At 35.3% G+C, this 13,914-nt stretch overlaps 1 protein-coding gene, 1 non-coding gene and 1 pseudogene across 2 annotated transcripts in view; all 3 read left to right on the top strand.

The window, feature by feature from the left end:
* Positions 1-13,914, top strand: part of LOC136041964 (zinc finger protein 271-like) — a 184,777-nt gene that overhangs the window by 88,517 nt on the left and 82,346 nt on the right.
* On the top strand, positions 577-768 carry LOC136041978 (U2 spliceosomal RNA). Its single transcript, XR_010621141.1, has one exon. It is a non-coding gene; the product is annotated as a U2 spliceosomal RNA (small nuclear RNA).
* LOC136041981 (U1 spliceosomal RNA) lies at positions 961-1,160 on the top strand (annotated as a pseudogene).

Below are 13,914 nucleotides of genomic sequence, written 5' to 3'. Positions count from 1 at the left end.
CAGTCTGTAGTCTGGTTGAATTTTTCTCTTTCAGTTTAATCACTTAACCTCGTTGATTGTAATCTTCGTTGTTATAATGAATCTTAGAGGTCAGCGTGTCTGAGTTCCACATTTGGTTAGAGTGCATTTCCATTTCAGTTTCAGTGCAACACACGGGAGCTGAAAATGCGTTTTCGCTTCGAATATTCGATCGATGTGTTGCCAAAACCCCATTTTTCATACGTGACACGAAGTGAATCGGGGGGGGGGGGGGCAGATGGAGTTCATGCCCATCCCGAGATTTGGCTCAAATGGCGCATCTGGACACTATATCTCTGATTTAAGGCCTATCTTCTCTGATTTTTTCCTTTTTGGATGACAATTTTGTCCGAGTCTTGATTGAAAAATTTTCCGTTTATCATTAAAATTTTAGATAAAAATTGATATTATGGGAAATGTTTCATACTGTTGATAAGAATCTAAAGACAAAGTGATAAGTTGATTGAATGTTATTTGAGCATTGCAACCGAAATTAAATTTGCTACAAACTTTGTTACCCGTATTCTAATAATTTTTTTTAATAGTCCTTGTTGAATAATCGCTTCTCAGCCTTTAGGCTGAGAACAAAGTTCAGAATCTGTTCTTATCAGCTTAATATCTGATGCGGTCCCTCAATGGGGCCCAGAATATTAAACTGACTTATGGAAATAGGAGGGATGTCGGAGCTTGCTCCACGACCTTCACGCGTTGGCCTGGTATTGCAGTACCTTTGGGATTTGCGCACCAAGCATATGCGAGAGCTGAGCGTACCCTCTATAAAAAATGGCTCTGGAAGTTCCTACAATGATTTAGAGACTTGATACATTGGTGTGAAAAAGTTTCGTAAAGTTGCATCTGTTGAAAAAATTTGAGTTTCTGAGTGACAATCAAAGCAACCAGATAAATGTCGGGTATTAATAAAATGCTAGATTTTAATAACTCATACTTACTTGGCTGGTAGCTGCCTTGATCATAGTGAGACCTTTCCACCATGGTGAGACCCGCTCCCAGGGTGAGACCTTTCCATTGCACTTCAGATTTGCTGACCCCTGTGATTGCCCTAAATGGGGGTAACTTAACAGCATAATTTTTAGTAGTGAGGTTGGGAATCGGAAGGATGTCGGAGCTTGTTCCGTTTCCTTATCGTGTTGGCCTGATATTGCAGTACCTCCGGGATCGTGCCCCCCTTTCAAGGGAAAACAAAATCTAAGAACCCTAATCAATTAAATGTAATGCGCTTTTTTCAAACTTAAGAGAAATCACAGATTTAGTTACCTATTCCTGGAATACATTGAAAATTATTTATTTCCCAGCTGAAAAAAAGAAGAAACTTTGTACATAATTTGCAAAAATTAATTAAGCCAATGACTACTTGCCGTAATTTAATTAAAGTACCCAAGCTGAATCAAAGTCCCCATGCATCTTTACCGAAAACAGTTCATAATTATGAACTTCCGTTATTTCCATTCCAGTTTAGGAGGCTCCTTTAAAATGAGGAGTTTTAAGATCTTATAGGGGCAAATCCTTTCATTTGGGGATTCCATGGGTTTTTAGACACAATACTCTGTCTGGTGGCAGAACGTGATTTAAAAGACATTGCTCTATGTGAAGGGAAAAGGAAATCAACAGGCAATTTTCCATGTAAATGTAAATATAACACAAAAACCCTGTGATTTACCATCTCCAAGTTTTATCTTCGTTGGTCCATTCGGGGAATATGAAGTATGGCATTCTAACAGCTTAACTAATGACTCCTTGTCTATATATTAGAATCTTTCGATGAAGAATGTATTCATTTAGTTGATGATTAAAGTGCATTCTGGAAGATATTTTCGTACAAGGAATTGGTGTGGTCAGGGCTGGCCCTTGTTTTTATAGCAGGCCTTGCTGTAGAACTGTCCTAAAGTTTAGAGAAATCTTTTTTCTGCAGAGGGATAAGACTTTGGGAGGAGCCAATGAGCCTGTACGAGATTGGAAGGAAAATATTCTTGCATTTATTTCTTAAGCCACTAGATGATGTAAAAGCAAGCAAAGTCCAAGCTACATTTAGTCCTCTTCTGTTTAGTATTAGAAAGTAACTATTTCTGAATTAGTTATCCTTACAGCATAGCCGAGAAATTTATTTAGGCTAAAAATAAAAGGACAAAGCATTGCTCAAGAAATTTGAACAAAGCTAGCACAAGTCAATACAAAATTTACCGAAAAAATACCGTGGGGAAGGGCACTTGATGGGTCTTAACAAATTTTTGAATGCCAAAAGGCAGACTAGGCTATACTTTTGTAATATCTTTAAAAACTTAAGATTACTTTATCCTTAGCGTTGAACGAGACGTATAATTACTGTGAATCTTAATTATTGCCAAGCATGTTATGTAATACCAAGCCAATCACCAGTTAATGCACAGCCTTATTGGGTTGGAAACAAGTTAATTCAACAGAAAATAAGGAGCAATATTAAAATGAACAGAAAATATTCCATATATAGTGCTGGTTTCCCCCTCCTAAATACCTCACTCGTTACGCTGAAGCTAATTGGTATTGAAAAAAAGTATCTTATTCTAATTGAAAGGCCCCTGTGTTTCAGGTGTCGTTCTTAAGGAATTGGGACAAAATTCATACTTAAACGTAAAAAGCAAGTTATTTAGGAGGGGAAAACCAACCTCAAATGTGAAATAATTTCTTTTCCTTTTATGCCCCCCCCCCTAAAACTGCCAGGGGTCAAGTCAAATTTTTCCCTTGTTTCTTTCCTTCTATTGAATAAAAGAAAACAGGTTGAAAAACTGAAAGTAAGGAGCAACGTTAAAACTTAAAAAAACAGAAAGTATTACGTATATAAAAGGGGTTCCCCCTCCTCAACACTTCGCTCTGTACACTAACGTTCTTAGTACTTAAAAAAAAACTTCTTATTGTTGTAATTAAACAACCGTTGTGTTTCAGGAGTCATTTTAAAGGAATTGGGACAAAACTCAATTTTTAGCCTAAGGAGCAAGGTGTTGAGGAAGGGTCAACCACCTTCATATACATACTAATTTGTGTTCGTTTTAAGTTTTAATGTTGCTTCCTTCTTTCAGTCGAAAACACTTCCTTTTTTATTTATTTTCGGATCCCCTTTTAAATAATACGAGGAAAGCTGGCTCCACCTCTGCGGAGAATCTCCCTTCCCACGGAAATATTCTCTAGAGTCTAGACAATTCAATTTTTCCAGTGTATAATTTTCTGACAAGTTCACCTCTTACAAACTTCCATCCCCATTGAAAATTCCCCAGTGGAAAACTTCCAGCAGAAATTTTGTCCCTACCCGGAAATGAATGTACACGTCCCAATAACAAATAGTAGCCGTCCTTTAGCCGTAGTTTCTCGGATGGAAAACAAGTTGCTCTAATGATCAGTTTCTTTGATGGTTAGTTGCTCTGATGACTTATTATTCTGATGAAAAAGACATTACAGTTGACCAAATCATAAGCAGCGAAAAGGACGGCTCAGATGACGTTCGTAAAGTTCGTAAAGTCGATCGCAAGGTTCGTAAGGTTGCTTCGTTAGCCTTCAGTAAAACTTTACGTGAGTAAGTATTAAAATTAAAATTTAGTTAATTTTTTTCGTAAAGTTCATAAAGATAATCAATGGGAAAAAAGTTCCAAAGCAAAATTTTAATCAGATTTGCAAATGTGGAATCAGGAAACTGAAGATGTGTTGATTTCTCTAGTCCGAGAAAAACTTGTAGAAAAGCAGTGGTTTGGAATTTGGTTTCAATATTTTGCAAATAAATATCTAGGGCGTTATGGAACTGAATTCTTGCCAGAATTTTTGGCACAACTGTCAATTTTACAAGAAAATAGGAGAAACCAGGGAATCTTGATATGCTTGATCCTGAAAATAGAATACGTAGCAAGCCCTTATGCCTCATTAAACTATACTCACACCCGAAGCTCCATATTTCTTCAAGACTTTTTCTCCGAAATATGATTTGCTTCAGAAATTTTAATAGTTTGCTGCTCAAAACGCACGGAAAGTACAATTCTCATATTAGCGGTGAAATCTTTACAGAAACACACTTTGCGAACGAATTTACGAATTTACGAACGCCGTCCTTAAGTAATAAGTGACGTAGGCATAAAGTTTTATTTTATTTTTCTGACCAAAGTACTACGTACAGAAAAACTTGTAGTTGAAATTTTGCAAAGAAGTCATTTGATTAGAAATTTAAGGCTCTAGTGTCCTTTTTAAGAATCAAAAGTGATCGGAGGGTGACCGGTCCTCCACATCTATTATTTATCCAAAAATATTATATCAAAGCTGTGAGATAGCCGTTTTTACAGCATAGTGAAAAACCCATTAATCACGTCTTTGGGGATGCCCCACCCCACACATAGCCCTCATGCCAAGCTCTAGAAGTTGTTTCAGTGAAAAATTCTTAATATATAAGTTTTTTTCAAAAGAGGTGGTCTTATAAGTTCTTGAGAGGTCTCGTTCGACTGGAAATAGGAAGTTCTAGTTGCCTTTATTAGATTCAAAAGTGATCGGAGAACTCTCCCCCACCACTTCTTTTCTCCAAAATGCTAACCATTGAAACTTGAGAAAGTCATTTTGTTCAAAATAATCTAGAGAGTATATAACAGTGCCGTCAGGTTTACACAATCCCCAAGGGCCTGAGGGCAAGGGTAGTAAGTTAGGACAGCCGAGGCATAAAAGGTTTTATTGAAGGGGTGGTCGTATGAGCTTTGAAAGAGCCTCAATTGATTATAAATGTAAAGTTCTAGTTCCCAGTTCTAATTTGTTAGGTTTAACAGTTATTGGAGAGTATTTAGCTTTCCCCTCTCCCCTACCTGCTCGATTTTTTCCCAAATATATCTGATAAAATTTTAGATAGTAAGTTAGTTCAAGATAGTCTAAAGAGCATATAACAATGTTCTTCGGTTGATACGAGCCTCCAGGGCCTGGGGGCAAGGGTTTTTAAAAACGCCTAGGCGACGTAAAAATTTTGTACGGAAGGGGTGATCGTATAAGCTTTAAAAGAGGTTCATTTGATTGGAAATTAAGATGAAATTTCAAAAGTAAATCAATATACAAGTTATCAAAAAGGCATATCGGCAATGTCATTAACTTGAAACTTCCAGGACTTGACGAGAGGAATTTTCAACAGACTAAAAGCAATTTGTTAATACTACTTGTGCTACTAGTATTTATTTTTAATGCTGTAAACTCTACAGTCCCTTGCAAAAACCAAGACAAGTACCTTATTTCATGTGGGTTTAATCACCTAAAATGGTTCACCTCCCAATTAATCCTTCAATATGAAAAATGAAACAGAGGTGTTTTCATTCGGGAGGGTATGAAGATTACCGATTCTCAGAATACAATATATCGAGAAATTTGCTGCCTTCTTAGTCCTGTGTTTCCTTTCCTCCATTGGTCTCGGAAGCGACCAATTCAAAAAAAAACGTGGATAGAAGCCAATTTGCTGCAATATCAAAGAATGAAAAGCAAAGAAAATGTGAAGAAAAGAAAAATAGCAAGTCATTTCTCTTCCCATTCACGAATAGCAGCTTTGTTGAGTGTTCGGCATTTTGTCAATAACAGCAGTCAAGGGAGATATCTTACTTAATATAAACACTCTAACTATGGTTTTGCAGCAAGCAAAACGTGAAAAGACAAACAAAAAAACTGTGAATTTTTTCGACGCTGCAGACCCTAGTGAGACAAATCATTGCCGTTAGGACACCTGAAGAACAAAGCAGCAAATTTGTTCAAATTTTTCAATTTCTCGAGAGATATGTGGCAGCTCTTGATACTCTATAAAAACCATGTAAAAGAAGAAACGATTTGTTTAAAACGATTTTTAATAAATCATTTCTTCTTTGATATTAGCAATCACATTCGTCGAAATCCCTAAACAAATGTCGAAAAGAAATCTTCGTTTTCAAATTTAGCCGCAGTTGCTGTAGATGACTTGTTGCTATAATGGAAAACACACTATAGTTATATTATAGCTATAGTTATAGTTAGCCCAATCATAAGCAGAGCAATAGTACTGCCTAAAAGACGGCTCAGATGCCGTCCGTAAAGTCGTTTGCAAAGTGTGTTTCCGTAAAGTTTTCACCGCTCAATGTGAGCCTTGTACTTTACGTTAATGTCTCGGTTTGGAAATAAACGTAGGTGATAGCTAAAAATCTGCAACTGAAACTATTTTTTAAAGGAGGGTAAATTTGGGATCAAAATTATTGTAAGAAGTTGTAATAAGTAAAGTAGAGTTGGGATAAAAATTGAAAAAGCAAGCTGTGAGACTTCAAAGGATCAGCAGAAAGAGTTGCTGGCTCACTTCTAGAAGGGTCATCTCTGTCTGTCATGTGGGCTGCCAAAAAAGAATCTTTCGAGAACATTTGCAGGTTGAAAGGCCAGATCCCTGTCTTCTGGAAACCACTCTTGATGTTTATGGGTTGAAATGCTTTTGGGAAAGTAGTTCCTACAATCTTAGCAATGTTGTAAATATCAATTACTTTTCCATGATTGTTTATTATCCAACAGTTGCAGGCCCTGTTATAAGCCATGAATGAATTAAAGACTGAAACATCTAATAGCTGAAGTTTGTTGCTTGCGGGTGTGTGTGTGGGGGGGGATAGTGAGTAAAACTATGCCAGTGTCTTTGGCAAACTGAAGAGAAGAAAGCAAAATAAGGGAGTCATGCATGTCCATAACTAGCAAAATCTTCTCTCTGCTACAACCTGAGAACTTCTTGAGGTGGTCCAGGAATGTAACAAATAAGCCACTGGGATCTGTTGCGCTAATCAACACAGTCAGGGCTCCAGTGAGCATAATTGTCCTGAATGTGGAGCATCACTGGAGCATAATTGTCCAATTATGCTCCAGTGAGCATAATTGGCCTAAGATTAGCCTGAAGGAACACCAGCATAGGGGGGATGAAAGTCCTGAGTACATTGACTGCAGGGGTGACTACTACCAGAGGCCCATGTTCAGCTGAGGTAGTCTGTTCTGCCTGCTTAGCTCCCCCACTTGCAAAAACTTTGGGGGGAATGTGAACTGTTGTGACATTGGTCTCATCCATGTTCCAAATTTTGTGTGGCTCAAATCTGTTCTTCTGTTACACTGATCTCAAGTTCAGGAAAAACTCCATCACAGTCTGCTTATTAAAACTGGTAGCCCTTGCTAGGCTGGTAGGCTCAGGCTTTCTAAGGAAAATCTTAATGTTTTGTTTTCTGAGGCCTTCCAGCAAGCTTGTTTTCCTTCCATGTTTTGGGAACTGTTGCTCCAATAGAGAAAGCATACTCAAAAGCTAGCCTCCTTGCTTGTCTTTTTGTCATACCCTGATGCATCTTGGATGCTGTTACCAGGTACATGCTGAGAAAGCCTTCTTGTTCTCTGGTGAATATCCTGTTGGTTTTTCCTTAGTCTGGGCAGAAAGCATCTTCATCCTGGTACTGTAAGAGAGTAGAATGAGTTATGCAGTACAAACAAGCTGTATCTTGTAGTTTTGCTCCTTCAACAAAATTTAGGACAGCCTTCTTCATCATATTTGGAGGAGTCAAGCCTTTAGTTCTCATTCTAGAATCAACAATTGAAAATATGACACAAATTCTTCAATCACCTAAAAAAAACAATAATTAAGAACAGTAAGTAAAACGTAAGCTTATAGGCTTATAAGTAAAAGGTAGACCTATAGGCCATCAAGTAAAAGGTAAGTCTATAAGTAAAAGGTAGGCCAATCAAAGTACTAAGCAAGCTATGGAGCATGATCAACCACTGGTTCATTCTTGCCCATGGCAAGTGGCTCATCAATCCCCCATGGCATAATAATTTTAAAAAAGGGCTAACTAAAAAAGTATTGTATAGAACATAAATCACAAACCACAGTCTTAAAGCCAAGATATCTGTTCATTAGATATACAGTAATCAGCAGGATCTAACAAAGTCTTCCCCAGAAAAGTAAACAGCAAGTGAACAACAAAATTGTTACTTTACCAGCAGAAAACAATCTTTTTAGCATCACAACAAAGTCCTGATCCAAACTGAATTCCAATAAAAATCCAATAATTCCAAAAGTACATCAGAATGTAGGGAGACTGAATTAAAATATTGGGTAAAAGGGAGGAGGAATTTTAGCAACATCAAGTGAGTGATATGCCCCTGACTCCTGATGCTGAAAGCTGAAAAAAAAAACAACACATTAGATTGTGTCAAATCAATGCACTACACAAAATTCATTTCAACAAAGAGGCTTCCAAATACAACAGTGTTCAATAATAATAATAGTGAAATATATTATATACTATATCATGCTTATATTATATATTATATACTGGTAACAGGCATTTAAAATATCTACCCATTAATGATAAAGATTCCTATGCTCTTAATCCTTTCCCCCTTAATATATGGTATAACTTAGATAAAAATCTGCCATGTTATTCAAAATCCAATGCTAAGTTGATGTTTCACTGTCATATTTGTATCTGCATGGATTTGTTATGATAAGATCTGGTAACTGTGTCAGTAAATGCATATGAATATTGTAGTTTCTCCATTTTTAAACATGAGACCAAAATGTGTAATGAGGGGTGTCAGTTCACAAAAGTTTTTCTTCATGGAGGTTTTGCTTTCAATGAAAGTGCAAAGCAGAGGTTTCATTATAGTTACCATGAAAGATATTTTCAAAATCTAGGATGGGGTGGAGGGAATTTGGTATTGATCAAAATATCAGAATTCTGACCTGAGCCCTTCTATGAATGGGTATTATTTTGTGCAACACATAAATAATACAGGCTCAGGATGAATAGACTTAAATCTTGGAACTCTGATAGCAGTGGTTTTTGTTCTGTCTTATTTTTCCCCTACAGTTGTGTGCTGCAGTTGCAATAACACTATCCATTATAAATAGCAATAGTATTGACTAGGCAATTGTTTTGTGGTGAGGGTTGAAGCAGGCTGCACAGAACACATTATATTAAATACCTCATCTAACATGACCTAACCAAATACCAACTCTATAAGGTAAAGATACCAAGAATTTGACATTTTTTTTAAACAAAAACACTACTCTGGAAGGCTTAATTTAATGACTCTTGGTTTGAAAAGGGTCTCAGTATCTAGAAAAAACATCAACAAATCTTTTTTTTTTTATTATTATAAGTTTGGAGTTTTTCAGAAAACGGTACAAAAATCTGGTTTTCTCAAATTGGAGCATCTTGACCAACAAATTCAACAGAACAATAAAGTTACCTGTTTTTGACATAAGTTGAAACCCAACTTGAACTGTGTCAAAATACTTGTGGGTGGATCCTGGTGCATTTGACATGTCTATTCTTTTTGCTTTATTTTTTTTTCTCTTCAACTTTATTTAGTTAGTAAATGTGTAAAACACTATTCAGATAGTAGAAGCAAAAACAAACTGTAAAAATTGCCCTAAGTATAGGGATAAAATTTGATAACCAAATGGAGTGTGACCTAGGTCTCAATAATATAATGTGTGATATAACAGTGTGATAGAGGTCTCTATAAATGCTACCTAGAATGGCCCACTTCTTCTTAGCTTCAATGGCCCAGCAAAGATTTCTTTGTTGTTCATATTGAAAGTGTTGTCAACATTTGGCCATTTCAAAGCCAATCAAAGTTAATTCACTATAAAAAAAATTAGTTTTTACTATCCTCTGTCTGGAAAGGCCAAAATTTTTTAAGTACACATCTCCTACTTAAGATTATTTGAAGTTTGCGATACCAAGGGATTTAACATGTTTCAGTAGCATATTGGGTGGGACAGGGTCTAAGAAAACAAGAGTGGATTTCAAGAATTTTAAGAAGTTTATTTTCTTTATATTTGACTTATTGAAATTTACCTTCATGTGCAAATTATTAGCTTTGTCCAAAACATGGGTAGGGTTATTTCTAATAGTTCAATGACATACATCAAGGATAATTAGGTCATCTACATATTAACACATTAGAGTGGTTCTAACTAGGTTCCTTGAAGAATTCCATGCTATTTAGGGAGGGGTTCAGAGAAAACATTTCGTATTTTACAGCTTTGGAATAAATTTTAATGAAAATATATATATGAAATATGAGATATTATAAGAGGATGTTAGGACTATGGGATTCGTTTAGTAATTTGGTAATCCAGGGGGATTTAGGGCTAGTATCGCTGCGATCTATGAGGCTTGTGACCATGGTGAGATATTGGGTTAGGATACTGGGTATGCAGAGATTTACGGTAGCAAAGGCAGCTTACTTAGAGGCGTTGAGACAGAATAGTAAAACAGGGTGACCGGCGGAGATTAAGGACATCTTAGACAAGTGTGGATTAGGAGAATGGTGGAATGAAGGAAAGGGGATTATGGGTATGGAGGAAATAGTAATAAGGGAGGTACAAGAGAGATTGAAGAATCAAGAAATACAGATATGGTGGGCAAGTCTGGATCGTTCAGGGTCGTTAAAATTTTATAAACAGATAAAGAGGAGTTGGGGGGAGGAGGTATTTTGGAAGGTTGGGTTAAGTAGAGAGGATTTGAAGGCGTATTTGGATTGGAGGGGAAATGGATTTTTGATTGGGGAGAAAAGAAAGTATCAAGGGAGAAAAGGGGAGAAGGTAGTATCTATTGCTTGTCCTATGTGCGGATCTCAGGATGAAAGTTTAATACATTTTGTGTGTGAATGTGTCGAATTGAATGATTGGAGGCGTGAGATGTATGGTGAAGAAAAATTGAATGAGATATGGATGGTAGATAGAATGAATGATACAAATTTCCTGAGTATCAAAAGGATAGCAAGGTTTGTCAGGATTGCAGCGGTGCATCGGGAGCGTTTTCTTTAAATAGTTTTAATTTAATGTAGTTAATTTGTTGTTTGTGTATTATGTAATTTTCCTATGGCCCACGGGCTTTTTTTTCTGGAATAATTTATTATTAATTATTATTATAAGACACAATATGAATTATTATTATAAGTCACAAAGACAGCGAGTCTTAATAATTTGAGGCCTAGATCTGGAGAATTTCCTAAGCAAATCCTTTCTTCTCTCCACGTTCCCGGAATAGAATTACACTAAATTTCCTCCGTTGAATCCTAGTTGAGAGTCAACTTCTTTCCATCAAGATTGGAAGTGCTCTCTCTTTCCCGTTATAGGATACAAAACACAAGAATTTCTTTTTCTCTTCTTTTTTTTCTCTCTCTTTCAATCGGGAAAGCGGAAGATTTATGGGACGACCAATTAAGCGTGGGGGTCCTTGGCAATATTTTTAGAATAGGTTGTTAAGAGTGAAAATATTATTAATAAAGGGGAAAAGTCCGTTAATCCTTAGTAAGAAGAAACGTTTTTATGATTAACTTATTTTGTCGTTAGTTTAGATATTTTCGCGCTGCATTCTGTTTCTGTGCGTGCTTGTAATTTGTACTGTTGTTTAATTTTCTTGCTTGTGTGTTATTTATTTATATTGTTGTGTGTATATGGCCCTTAGGCTTTTGAAATACACTTATCTATTATCTATTATAAAGAGATGGTATGCTTCAAATTTATTTGAAATTCAAATTATGGCAGTTCCTCAGATGACAGAAAAATTTTGAATCAAATCAGTAAAACCACAATTAAAAAAAACTTTTTTAATGTTTTTTTTCATGTGAAATGTTATTACAAAGAATAATCATCAAAATCTCCTGTTGTTGAGAAAGTACCCATAAATTTAGCAATTATGTTTTCATCAGAGGACCCTTGAATTTTGACACCAATTGTTTCTTATGTATTTTACATGTTCAGTGAAGTTTTGACTAGAGTCACCTATATTTGACAGGGCCTATTGCTGTCTGTCAAAAATTTTGACAAGGTTATATCAGGATATTCTCAAAAGAAATGAATCTCATAATAGAAGTCAATATCTACATATGAATTTGGCTGAACTAACATTTTTAGTTTGTCTGGTATTTCATTGCGTAAAACAAGAATTTTAGCACTTCGAACATAGTTTTATCAATATAATTTTACTTACCATTTTATCTTAATTTTATTAAGAAAAAGCCAATGTGGCTACATTTTACACAAGATCAGATGTATCTTGATGCATTGGTGCTGTTCCCAACTTATTTTTTGCAAAAAATCGAAAAAAAGCAAGTAATGTGAAATTATAAAAAATTGTTGAGAGCTCATTTTTTTTTCAAAATTAGGAAACTGATTGAATTGAATATCTTCTTCATATCTGGGTGTCCATGTTTCGCATTGTCAAAATATAATGAGGGCTTCAAGAGATGGTTTTCCAAGTCATGACTAAGCAGAGTTATCCTGTTTTGAAAGAAAATTTTGACATTGGCTCCAGAATTGCGCAGTCAAATCATTGGTGCCTTTACCCTATATTCAATATTTGATTGACACAAACCTACAATTTAGTTTTTCCACTGAGCCTAAGCTAATTGGGTCCAAATACAGACAGTTAGACCATTTTTTTTCTGAGATTTAACATATCAGAATTTTTTAATGTTTTCTGGATAATTAACGAGTACCAAATTTTGTTCAAAATTAAAATAAAATTAATGATTTGAACCTTCGTAGCCTTATCTTGTAGGAACAGGAAGAGAAAAAGAAACACCCTATTTTTGAGTATTTTCATACATAAAGTAGTTGAACCAGGCACAAAACAAGTTCCTGGACCTTAGTTTAGAATATAATTCTGATTGTTTCTAAAGCATCACTTTTCTAGTAAACCAAAATTCTTTACCTTACTATAGTTCTGTTAATCAATAGTGTCAATGCTGTCTGAGTGGAAACCTGGCCATTAAATTCCTTTTAGCTGTTTACAAATACCATATGTGCATTACTCCAAAATTAAAGGCACTAAAAAACAACATAAAAAATAAAAAGTCAAAGTTTTTTTTTTACATTAAGACATACTTTTTGAAGACATAAAAGTAAAATAAAAGAACAATTTGTTAAGGTTCTGAATAAATGAACAAAATACCAAATTGAAAATACATCACAGTGAATACAGAACAATCTGCAGCTTTCGAAAAAAAAATATAAAACTGGATTGCCATTTCCAAGTTCTATTGATAGAATGGTATGTTTTATAAATGGCATTAACTTATTTCAGAGTGAATGTTATGGAGGTGTCTGAAATTCCAAATATGGCTGAACCTATCACCATTCCTGAGACTTCTGTTGTTAAAAATGGTAAGTTATCATAATAGATTGTGGTAACAAAATAAAAATAAAGCTCCTTTGCTTTAGTAAATATTTTCTCTTTCTTCCTGTTGCTTATAAGCTTCTCCCCAAAAAAATAACAAAAAGAAGGAACATACTCGAAGAGCTTGGATCTAGTCCTTAAGACTTGAGGGTAATGAAAGGGCTATTTTACAACACAAAAGTTTTTCCATAATTTTTCCAGTTTGGGGAACGAGTCTTCTGGGTGTCAAATTTTTCTCACTCTTTCCTGTTTAATCTTTCCTGTTTTCAATTCAGGGAAACAGTTTACTCTTTCGTGTTTGTAGGCATAAATAATAATTGCAATACAAAAAATTCATTCCTACCAAAGAATTTATTTTGTGGAGCAGCCACACAAATTATCTCTTGGTAACTGAGTACCCCTATTGGTACCTAACCTAAAAACTGTTGATTTTTTTTTGCGGTATTTATTTTTTCTTGTTGTTTAATATTTATATGATTTCCTTGGCAAAAAGCACATAATTCAGTCTGATTTTTCTTACTTGTCAAAATTCTGTCAATTTGCCTAAACATATTAAGAGATGTCCAGCTTTTGCTAGTTTTATATATTTGTGTAAACAGATCTTGAGTAGGAGGGGTGCGCAAATTTTTTTGCAATTTTTCTGGGGAATAGAGTTTATTCAACTTCCCCTTTCCCACTGCACGTATTCACTTATGTGGCAAATACTGTTTTTTTATTTCAT

Source organism: Artemia franciscana, unplaced genomic scaffold, assembly GCF_032884065.1.
Source record: "Artemia franciscana unplaced genomic scaffold, ASM3288406v1 PGA_scaffold_52, whole genome shotgun sequence".
In the NCBI taxonomy this organism is placed as follows: domain Eukaryota; kingdom Metazoa; phylum Arthropoda; class Branchiopoda; order Anostraca; family Artemiidae; genus Artemia; species Artemia franciscana.
This window is presented reverse-complemented; position numbering and strand designations above follow the sequence as displayed.